This window comes from Sinocyclocheilus grahami, unplaced genomic scaffold, assembly GCF_001515645.1.
Source record: "Sinocyclocheilus grahami isolate Dianchi unplaced genomic scaffold, SAMN03320097.WGS_v1.1 scaffold1191.1, whole genome shotgun sequence".
In the NCBI taxonomy this organism is placed as follows: Eukaryota; Metazoa; Chordata; class Actinopteri; order Cypriniformes; family Cyprinidae; genus Sinocyclocheilus; species Sinocyclocheilus grahami.
The window spans coordinates 132649-142632 of NW_015506370.1; the positions used below are offsets into that span (position 1 = coordinate 132649).

Below are 9984 nucleotides of genomic sequence, written 5' to 3' on the forward strand. Positions count from 1 at the left end.
GAGAGGGTGAAGTCAGTCAAGAGGAATTCAACGTTTGTGCGCCAAGTATCATAGTCCAACTCATTAGCTGAGTATGAGGGCTTTCCTGAGAAAGGTCTCAAGCGCATTGAAGCAAGGGAATGTGAAGGAGTATCTTCACTTCTCACAATATGCTCAACAACTAATCGCTGCACTTCAGCTGGAGTCACATCACTCACTGTTACTTTCAGTGGTGTGCTCACATAAGCATTGGACCTTGAAGGTGATGTACTAAACTGTGGCAAAGAATTGTTAGACTTTGGCTGAAAGATGATTGACTCATTAGAGGGTGTGACATCACTGTGTGGGTTTACCATTGTAGTCCGCCCTACTACTCTTTTCTGGGAGCCTACGTAATCAGGCTCAGTTGCCAGAAACTCAGATTCAGTCTGTGGAAGAGATACAGCAGAGGCTGTAAGTTTAGCCAACTCATGCTGCAAAAGCTCTTCCATCGGCTTGCCTGTTACTTTTGACATTTCTCGTAGCCCTTCAATGAAAGTGTGGGTTGCACTGCTGCTGGCTGCCGGTGTATACACACTGGTAAGGGACGTAATACTGTAAGTAACATCAGCTGAGGTAGGGCTCTGAAAGGTACTGGGAAGAGAAGGTTCTATTGATTGCATTGCTGAGTCATGCCTGAATTCAATGATGAGTTGTCTGTGAAACTCTGTCTTAAGGTCATCAATACGGATGTATTGTTCAACTGAGCCATAATCTGTCAGGTGTTTCAGCACTTCATCATCTCTCTCAGTGTGAGTGAGACCACTGATTATCACAGCGTTGCGGACGCAAACACCTTCAGTGTGCACTACTTCCATTTCTAAATTAGCTTAAATACCCCTATCAAGTTTATTCTGAACTATCTGTACGACAGGCTCCTGGCTGGCTCGCCAAGGTTTTCTGTAACACCCGTTTGCACCAATAAGTATTTAGAGTTATTATTTTTGTTGTTGTTTTTCCAAATTTTTCGGAAGTGCAACTATGGATGTTATTTGGACCAGTTAGGTTCGACTATGGAGCCTGTAAATAATGTAAATAAAGGCTAGAGCAAATACAGTATTCAGTGTTTTCTTTTTATATGTATACACCAGCTGGTTATTTACTATGAGAAATGGCCAATGTTGAAGGAGATAAAAAAAAATATATACACAGTTGTGTAACAGAAAAAAAACAGTATACCGGTATCACAGTGTACAAATGTGAGGTTGTACAACAAATACAAAACTCTATGGGTGCATCTCGTAAACACACTAAATATATCTACAAGTACGTAAGATCAGTTTGGTAAATCTTACCCATACATGAAATTTGTAACTCACAAAAATCACAACGTAAATCAATTAAGTTTCACAGTCAATAAAGACCCAATCCAATGAAATCTCGGTTTCTTCCATAGTCAAATTTTGTCAAATCATATAGTTCCTTTCTTTAGTCTCTTTAAATAAAAAAATCAGTTTGGTTTTTTTCCCCAACGGTCAGAGGGAAAAAAACAGTTAAACGTTAAATCTGCTCCACGTAGTTGGGCATAAAAAAAATAGGTCCCTTAGACAGTCCAGGAAGAGAATTTCCCCATACTTTCAACCGTGAAGATGGAAAAAATAAAATAACTATAACAAGTAAGCTGAGATCCCACCTCGTATGGCAGAAAACCGTAGTTTCACGATGAGAAGCTTATTCAGTCTACTGAGTGTCCAGATCCGTGGGGGACTCGCCATCAACTGATTTCTAGAACTTTCCATTCCACCGCAACAAAAACCTGACCTGTATTTTAGGCCAAACAATAACAGGAATATTTTCATGTTTAATTTGCAAAGAGATGTAACAATTAAGACACAGCTGTCTGCTGAATTTTCTTCTCAAAGCAATTAACTCAAATAGCATTCTCACAAAACAATTATCAATATAAATCAAATTAAACTCAAATACAACGTTGACAGAATATAAATTAGGACAAAACCCATATTAAACCATAAATACATTAGTATAAACTCAAGATTCTACATAAAACATGCAAAGAGATTTTATCCCATAACTGCATAGAAACTTGTTTACTGATCGTTATCAGATTAGCGTTCGACAAACTTCGATAAAATCATACCAAAATCATTAAACACTCACCAAATCCATGTCAATCGATGATTTTATGAATAGTGACAAATGGTGATCTTCAGTTACACTAATCTGCGTCAGCTCTACTCTGTCCCCCTTTCACAAAATGGAGGAGGATTCAACTCTCCCTCTGCAGGGGAACATGTTATCGGGAGAGCAGACCTAAAGGGCCAGAACCACTTTTTTTCACATACATGTTGCAATTGAATACAAAGACTCAAATAAACGAAAATCAAATGAAAACATATTATTTTCCCCCAAAAGAAAACACTTCCCTTTCTTTTATGAATTTAAAGAAAAAATTGTAATAAAATGAAATAAATCACTGTTATGTATTGTGTGTGTTTTGTTTAATAATTAATTTCCAACTCTTTCAGTGTGACTTAATCACCTGTGCTACACCAAGGTGACAAAACAGATGAGAGATGGCCACTTTTCTTCAAGGAAATAATAGCGTTCACTCTTCAAAGGCATCTTTTGGAGCGATGGAAGTGAGAGGGGAATTAGCTCAAATGGTAGAGGGCTTGCTTAGCATGCGAGAGGAAGTGGGATCGACGCCTGCGTTCTCCAAGCTGGGTTGTACCCTTTTACGCTCAATTCTCTATAGAGACAGAATGTGCCTTGACGCTGCGGAGAGTGGTGGCTAAATAGGTCCCACCAAGATTTGAACTCGAATCGCTGGATTCAGAGTCCAGCATGCTATCCATTACACCATGGAACCAACACAGCTTTGTTGGTGGCCATCTGAGAGGGAGGTAGCGCTGTGACTGTGGGGAAGCAGTTAGAAGTAGGGGCTGGAACCCAGTGAATTTTGGTTACTGGCCCCCTCGAACAATAGGAAAAGACGAGTGTCATCTGCCGAAACCCGGGATCTAACCAGAGACCTTTAGATTTTCAGTCTAAAGCTCTACCAAATTAGCTCTTTTGGCCACAACCTCACACTGTTTAGACAGCGGGTATTTCCGTGAGACCACCTGTCAATTTGCCTGAAGAGCAGAGCTGAGCTCCAGGGCAGAGCTGAGCTCCCAGTGATCAAAAGAAGCTGGCCCGTACGGGGACTGAACCCGCGACCTTGGCGTTATTAGCACCACGCTCTAACCGGCCTGGTTTTGCTTGGGCTTCTGCCCGATTGACCAAAAACTTCCTGATTGTTCGTGACCCTAAAGTGAAAATAGAGCTTATGGTCCAAACCTCACTATGGGCTCGTCCGGGATTGAACCCGGGACCTCTCGCACCCAAAAGGAGAATCATACCCCTAGACCAATGAGCCTGCACTGGCAGGAGTCTAGCTGAGAATAAAGAACAATTACAGCAACAACAAAAGAAGGAACATGAACTAACATGGAAGTAATCAAACACAGTCAGATGTTGCAAATTGGTGGCAAAACAGGTCCCACCAAGATTTGAACGAGGATCGCTGGATTCAGAGTGCTAACCATTACACCATGGAACCTTCACAGGAGCAGCCTTTGCTCACAGGGCCACAAAGACTAAATCACTTACAGGCTCGCCAACAGCACCACCACCAAAGTTGTGCTTTTTTTCTTTTCCAGCCGCAAGAAAGCACACAGAATTAGAATTCAAGATTCTCTGGATTCAAAGCCCAGAGTGCTAACCATTACACCATGGAACCAACACAGCTTTGTTGGTGGCCATCTGAGAGGCAGATAGTGCTGTGACTGTGGGGAAGCAGTTAGAAGTGGGGGCTGGAACCCAGTGAATTTTGGTTACTGGCCCCCTCGAACAATAGGAAAAGACGAGTGTCTTCTGCCGAAACCCGGGACCTTTAGATTTTCAGTCTAAAGCTCTACCAAATTAGCTCTTTTGGCCACAACCTCACACTGTTTAAACAGCGGGTATTTCCGTGAGACCACCTGTCAATTTGCCTGAAGAGCACAGCTGAGCTCCCAGAGAACAAAAGAGGCTGGCCCGTGCAGGGATCGAACCCTACCCTGCAAGAGGAAGCGGGATCGATGCCTGCATTCTCCAAGCTGGGTCATACTCTTTTACGCTCAATTCCCTATAGAGACAGAATGTGTGTTGACGCCGCGAAGAGGCACTCCCTACGTGAGCTTCTGGTGCTCACTGCTGCGGGTCCTGTGCAAATTGGTGGCAAAACAGGTCCCACCTAAATTTGAACTCGGGTCGCTGGATTCAGAGTCCAGAGTGCTTACCATTACACAATGGAACCAAGACAAATACAGCTGTTTCTCACAGGCCACAAAGACTAAATCTCTTACAGGTTCGCCAGAAGAACCACCACCAAACATGTACTTTTTTCCCCTTTTCCAGCCGCAACAAAGCACGCAGGTTCCACCGAGATTTGACCTCGGGTCACTGGATTCAAAATCCAGCACGCTAACCATTACAACATGGAACCCACGGCTCCACAGTGGCCTTCTGGGAGGCAGATAGCGCTGTGGCTGTGGGGGAGCAGTTAGACAGAGGGGTTGGAAACAAGGTTATTATAGTTTTGAATTTTTACATTTGTTTTATTTTAATATCGTTTTCAAATTTGCTATACAATTCAGATGCCCCTGTGGGAAACAGAGGGGAAAAGTTGCCTGCATGACCTGAGTGATCCAAAGGTAGCCTACGTAATACAGGAATCCACACACATATATACTGGGGTAACAATACCAAGAAGGGCCTTAAAAACAAAAGCACAATCTCTCTGTTAATTCTATGACTAAATGGCGGCCAGTGCAAGGGTGCCAAAACAGAGGAGAGATGGCCACTTTTCTCCAAGCCCGTAATAATAGCGTTCACTCTTCGAAGGCGTCTTTTGGAGTGATGGAAGTCGCTCTACCACTGACAGGGGAATTAGCTCAAATGGTAGAGTGCTCGCTTAGCATGCGAGAGGAAGCGGGATCGACGCCTGCATTCTCCAAGCTAGGTCGTACCCTTTAATGCCTGTTTCACACAGACTCCGTCTGCAGTGTAAATCCAGCACGCTAACCATTACAACATGGAACCGATACGGCTCCACTGGTGGCCTTCTGGGAGGCAGATAGCGCTGTGGCTGTGGGGAAGCAGTTAGACAGAGGGGTTGGAAACAAGGTTATTATAGTTTTGAATTTTTACATTTGTTTTATTTTAATATCGTTTTCAAATTTGCTATACAATTCAGATGCCCCTGTGGGAAACAGAGGGGAGAAGTTGGCTGCACGACCTGAGTGATCCAAAGGTAGCCTGCATAATACAGGAATCCACACACATATATACTGGGGTAACAATACCAAGAAGGGCCTTAAAAACAAAAGCACAATCTCTCTGTTAATTCTACAGCTAAATTGCGGCCAGTGCAAAGGTGCCAAAACAGAGGAGAGATGGCCACTTTTCTCCAAGCCCGGAATAATAGCGTTCACTCCTCGAAGGCGTCTTTTTGAGCGATGGAAGTCGCTCCACCACTGACAGGGGAATTAGCTCAAATGGTAGAGTGCTCGCTTAGCATGCGAGAGGAAGCGGGATCGATGCCTGCATTCTCCAAGCTGGGTCGTACTCTTTTACGCTCAATTCCCTATAGAGACAGATGCTGCAAAGCGGCATAACCTATGTGAGCTATTGGGGCTCACTGCTGCCGAAAAGAATTTAGGACCGGGTCCTGCGCAAATTGGTGGCAAAACACATTTGAACACAGCATATAGCTTTCTTGTGTTAGGTTATCACAAATATTTTAAATTAAAACTTACCACTGACAGAAACATTCGGCTCTCGTGGCTTTTACATTTAAATCTTTATTACAAACAGTCCCGCGGGTCTTAAAGAACTTTGTTTTTCTACCTCCACAAGACACAAGTGCATATGTTGCCTTGTTTATCTAAAAGTGCACTTTTATTTGTTTTAAACCTAGCCAAAAAGCCCGTGAAACACAGTAGACTTTAATTATATCTATCTATTGTGAAATTACTACATTTCAGTCTCAATCCATGTTCATTTTTACCGCGAACAAAGCGCTGTCACTTTAATTCAGCGCGTGCAGCACAGCAAAAATAGACTCGGCGCATAAACGATCGCTGCACTGCTGCAGAAGCACCGCACCTGGAACGCACTGACGGACCGCAACCGCGTGCAGTGTGAAAGCTCTAATCCGTTAGCATGGGTGCGTAAAAAAAACCGCAAAGCACACGCACAGCAGACGGAGTATGTGTGAAACAGGCGTTACACTCAATTCCCTATAGAGACAGACGCCACGAAGCGGCATAACCTATGTGAGCTTTTGGGGCTCACTGCTGCCGAAAATAATTTAGGACCGGGTCCTGCGCAAATTGGTGGCAAAACAGGTCCCACCGAGATTTGAACTCAGATTGCTGGATTCAGAGTCCAGAGTGCTTACCATTACACCATGGAACCAAGACACAACCAGCTGTTTCTCACAGGCCACAAAGACTAAATCACTTACAGGTTCGCCAGAAGAACCCCCACCAAACATGTACTTTTTTTTCTTTTCCTGCCGCAACAAAGCACGCAGGTTCCACCGAGATTTAACCTCGGGTCACTGGATTCAAAATCCAGCACGCTAACCATTACAACATGGAACCGATACGGCTCCACTGGTGGCCTTCTGGGAGGCAGATAGCGCTGTGGCTGTGGGGAAGCAGTTAGACAGAGGGGTTGGAAACAAGGTTATTATAGTTTTGAATTTTTACATTTGTTTTATTTTAATATCGTTTTCAAATTTGCTATACAATTCAGATGCCCCTGTGGGAAACAGAGGGGAGAAGTTGGCTGCACGACCTGAGTGATCCAAAGGTAGCCTGCATAATACAGGAATCCACACACATATATACTGGGGTAACAATACCAAGAAGGGCCTTAAAAACAAAAGCACAATCTCTCTGTTAATTCTACAGCTAAATTGCGGCCAGTGCAAAGGTGCCAAAACAGAGGAGAGATGGCCACTTTTCTCCAAGCCCGGAATAATAGCGTTCACTCCTCGAAGGCGTCTTTTTGAGCGATGGAAGTCGCTCCACCACTGACAGGGGAATTAGCTCAAATGGTAGAGTGCTCGCTTAGCATGCGAGAGGAAGCGGGATCGATGCCTGCATTCTCCAAGCTGGGTCGTACTCTTTTACGCTCAATTCCCTATAGAGACAGATGCTGCAAAGCGGCATAACCTATGTGAGCTATTGGGGCTCACTGCTGCCGAAAAGAATTTAGGACCGGGTCCTGCGCAAATTGGTGGCAAAACAGGTCCCACCGAGATTTGAACTCAGATTGCTGGATTCAGAGTCCAGAGTGCTTACCATTACACCATGGAACCAAGACACAACCAGCTGTTTCTCACAGGCCACAAAGACTAAATCACTTACAGGTTCGCCAGAAGAACCACCACCAAACATGTACTTTTTTTTCTTTTCCTGCCGCAACAAAGCACGCAGGTTCCACCGAGATTTGACCTCGGGTCACTGGATTCAAAATCCAGCACGCTAACCATTACAACATGGAACCGATACGGCTCCACTGGTGGCCTTCTGGGAGGCAGATAGCGCTGTGGCTGTGGGGAAGCAGTTAGACAGAGGGGTTGGAAACAAGGTTATTATAGTTTTGAATTTTTACATTTGTTTTATTTTAATATCATTTTCAAATTTGCTATACAATTCAGATGCCCCTGTGGGAAACAGAGGGGACAAGTTGGCTGCACGGCCTGAGTGATCCAAAGGTAGCCTACGTAATACAGGAATCCACACACATATATATACTGGGGTAACAATACCAAGAAGGGCCTTAAAAACAAAAGCACAATCTCTCTGTTAATTCTACAACTAAATGGCGGCCAGTGCAAAGGTGCCAGCACATAGGAGAGATTGCCACTTTTCTTCAAGCACATTATAATAGCGCTCGCATTTCGAAGGTGTCTTTTGGAGCAATGGAAGTCACTCCACCACGACCAGGGAAATTAGCTCAAATTGTAGAGCGATCGCTTATCATGTGATTGACTCAAAACTTCCTTATTGCTATTGACCCTAACCAGACACAACAGCTTCAGGACCAAGCCTCACCACGGGCTCGTCTGGGATTTGACACAAGGACCTCTCACACCCAAAGTGAAAATCGTACCCCTAGACCAATGAGCTGGTCTGCACAAACACCTAGCCGAGAAAAAAAGAACAACTACAGCAACAAAAAAAGAAGGAACATGAACTAACATGGAAGTAATCAAACACCTCGAGACAGTGTAAAAAGAAACAAATGAAAGTTGGCCTCTGAATGGATTTAAAATTGGGGCTGAACCTAACATGTAGAGGGATCTTAGGGAGGACAGCTGAAGCAGTCAGATGTCCCTTAGATTTTAAGCCAGTGTGGGAAACAAAGGGGAGAAGTTGGCTGCATGACCTGAGTGATCCAAAGGTAGCCTACGTAATACAGGAATCCACACACATATATACTGGGGTACCAAGATGAAGAAGGTCCTTAAAAACAAAAGCACAATCTCTCTGTTAATTCTGCAACTAAATGGCGGCCATTGACTTTGCAAAGGGGCCAGCATAAAAGAGAGATGGCCACTTTTCTTCAAGCCAGTTATAATAGCGTTCACTCTTCGAAGGGTCTTTTGGAGCAATGGAAGTCGCACTTCCACTTTTAGGGAAATTAGCTCAAATGGTAGCGCACTTGCTTAGCATGCGAGAGGAAATGGGATCGATGCATGCAATCTCCAAGCTGGGTCCTGCCCTTTTATGCTCACTTCCCTATAGAGACAGATTGTATGTTGACGCCGCGAAACGACACTCCCTACGTGAGCTTTTGGGGCTCACTGCTGCCGAAAAGTATTTCAGACCGGGTCCTGCACAAATTGGTTGCAAAACAGGTCCCACCAAGATTTGAACTCGGATCGCTAGATTCAGAGTGCTAACCATTACACCATGGAACAGCAGCTGCTCACAGGGCTGCAAAGACTAAATCACTTACAGGCTCGCCAGCAGAACCACCACCAAACATGTACTTTTTTTTATTTTCCTGTCGCAAGAAAGCACGCAGGTTCCACTGAGATTTGAACTCAGATCACTGGATTCAAAGTCCAGCGAGCTAACCATTACACCATGGAACCAATTCGGCTCCGCTGGCGGCCTTCTGGGAGGCAGATAGCGCTGTGGCTGTGGGGAAGCAGTTAGACAGACGGGTTGGAACCCAGTGAATTTTGGTCACTTGCCCCCTCGAACAAAAGGAAAAGGCAGCGGACATCTGTCTAAACCTAGAATCGAACCAGGGTTCATTAGATCTTCATGTTTAACACTCTCCCAACTGAGCTATTTCTGCCACAATGTCAAGCTGTTTAGCCAGCGGGGATTTCCGTGAGACCACCCGTTACTGTTCCAGAAGAGGAGAGCTGAGCCACCAGAGAACAAAAGAGACTGGCCCGTACGAGGAGCGATCCCGTGACCTCAGCATTATTAGTACCACACTCTAAACAACTGAGCAAACAGGACTTGCTTTATCTGGGATTCTGCCTAATTGACCCAAAACTTCCTGATTGCTCGTGAACTTAAAGAGACACAACAGCTTCAGGACCAAGCCTCACCACGGGCTCATCCGGGATTTGAACCCGGGACCTTTTTAAGAAAGGCCTTAAAAACAAAAGCACAATCTCTCTGTTAATTCTACAACTGAATGGCGGCCAGTGCAAAGGTGCCAAAACAGAGGAGAGATGGCCACTTTTCTCCAAGCCCGTAATAATAGCGTTCACTCTTCGAAGGCGTCTTTTGGAGCGACGGAAGTCACTCCACCACTGACTGGGGAATTAGCTCAAATGGTAGAGCGCTTGCTTAGCATGCGAGAGAAAGCTGGATCAATACCTGCATTCTCCAAGCTGGGTCGTGACCTTTTACGGTTGACGCTGCGAAGAGGCATGACTTACGA

General features: G+C 44.7%; 6 non-coding genes across 6 annotated transcripts; all 6 read right to left on the reverse strand.

Moving 5' to 3' along the window:
- Positions 1-2776: 2776 nt before the first annotated feature.
- trnaq-cug (transfer RNA glutamine (anticodon CUG)) lies at positions 2777-2848 on the reverse strand. The gene has a single exon. It is a non-coding gene; the product is annotated as a tRNA-Gln (tRNA).
- A 1587-nt stretch (positions 2849-4435) lies between these two features.
- Positions 4436-4507, reverse strand: trnaq-uug (transfer RNA glutamine (anticodon UUG)). Its single transcript has one exon. It is a non-coding gene; the product is annotated as a tRNA-Gln (tRNA).
- Positions 4508-6408: 1901 nt separating this feature from the next.
- trnaq-cug (transfer RNA glutamine (anticodon CUG)) lies at positions 6409-6480 on the reverse strand. Its single transcript has one exon. It is a non-coding gene; the product is annotated as a tRNA-Gln (tRNA).
- Positions 6481-7318: 838 nt separating this feature from the next.
- On the reverse strand, positions 7319-7390 carry trnaq-cug (transfer RNA glutamine (anticodon CUG)). The gene has a single exon. It is a non-coding gene; the product is annotated as a tRNA-Gln (tRNA).
- A 116-nt stretch (positions 7391-7506) lies between these two features.
- trnaq-uug (transfer RNA glutamine (anticodon UUG)) lies at positions 7507-7578 on the reverse strand. Its single transcript has one exon. It is a non-coding gene; the product is annotated as a tRNA-Gln (tRNA).
- Positions 7579-9103: 1525 nt separating this feature from the next.
- trnaq-uug (transfer RNA glutamine (anticodon UUG)) lies at positions 9104-9175 on the reverse strand. The gene has a single exon. It is a non-coding gene; the product is annotated as a tRNA-Gln (tRNA).
- Positions 9176-9984: the final 809 nt, after the last annotated feature.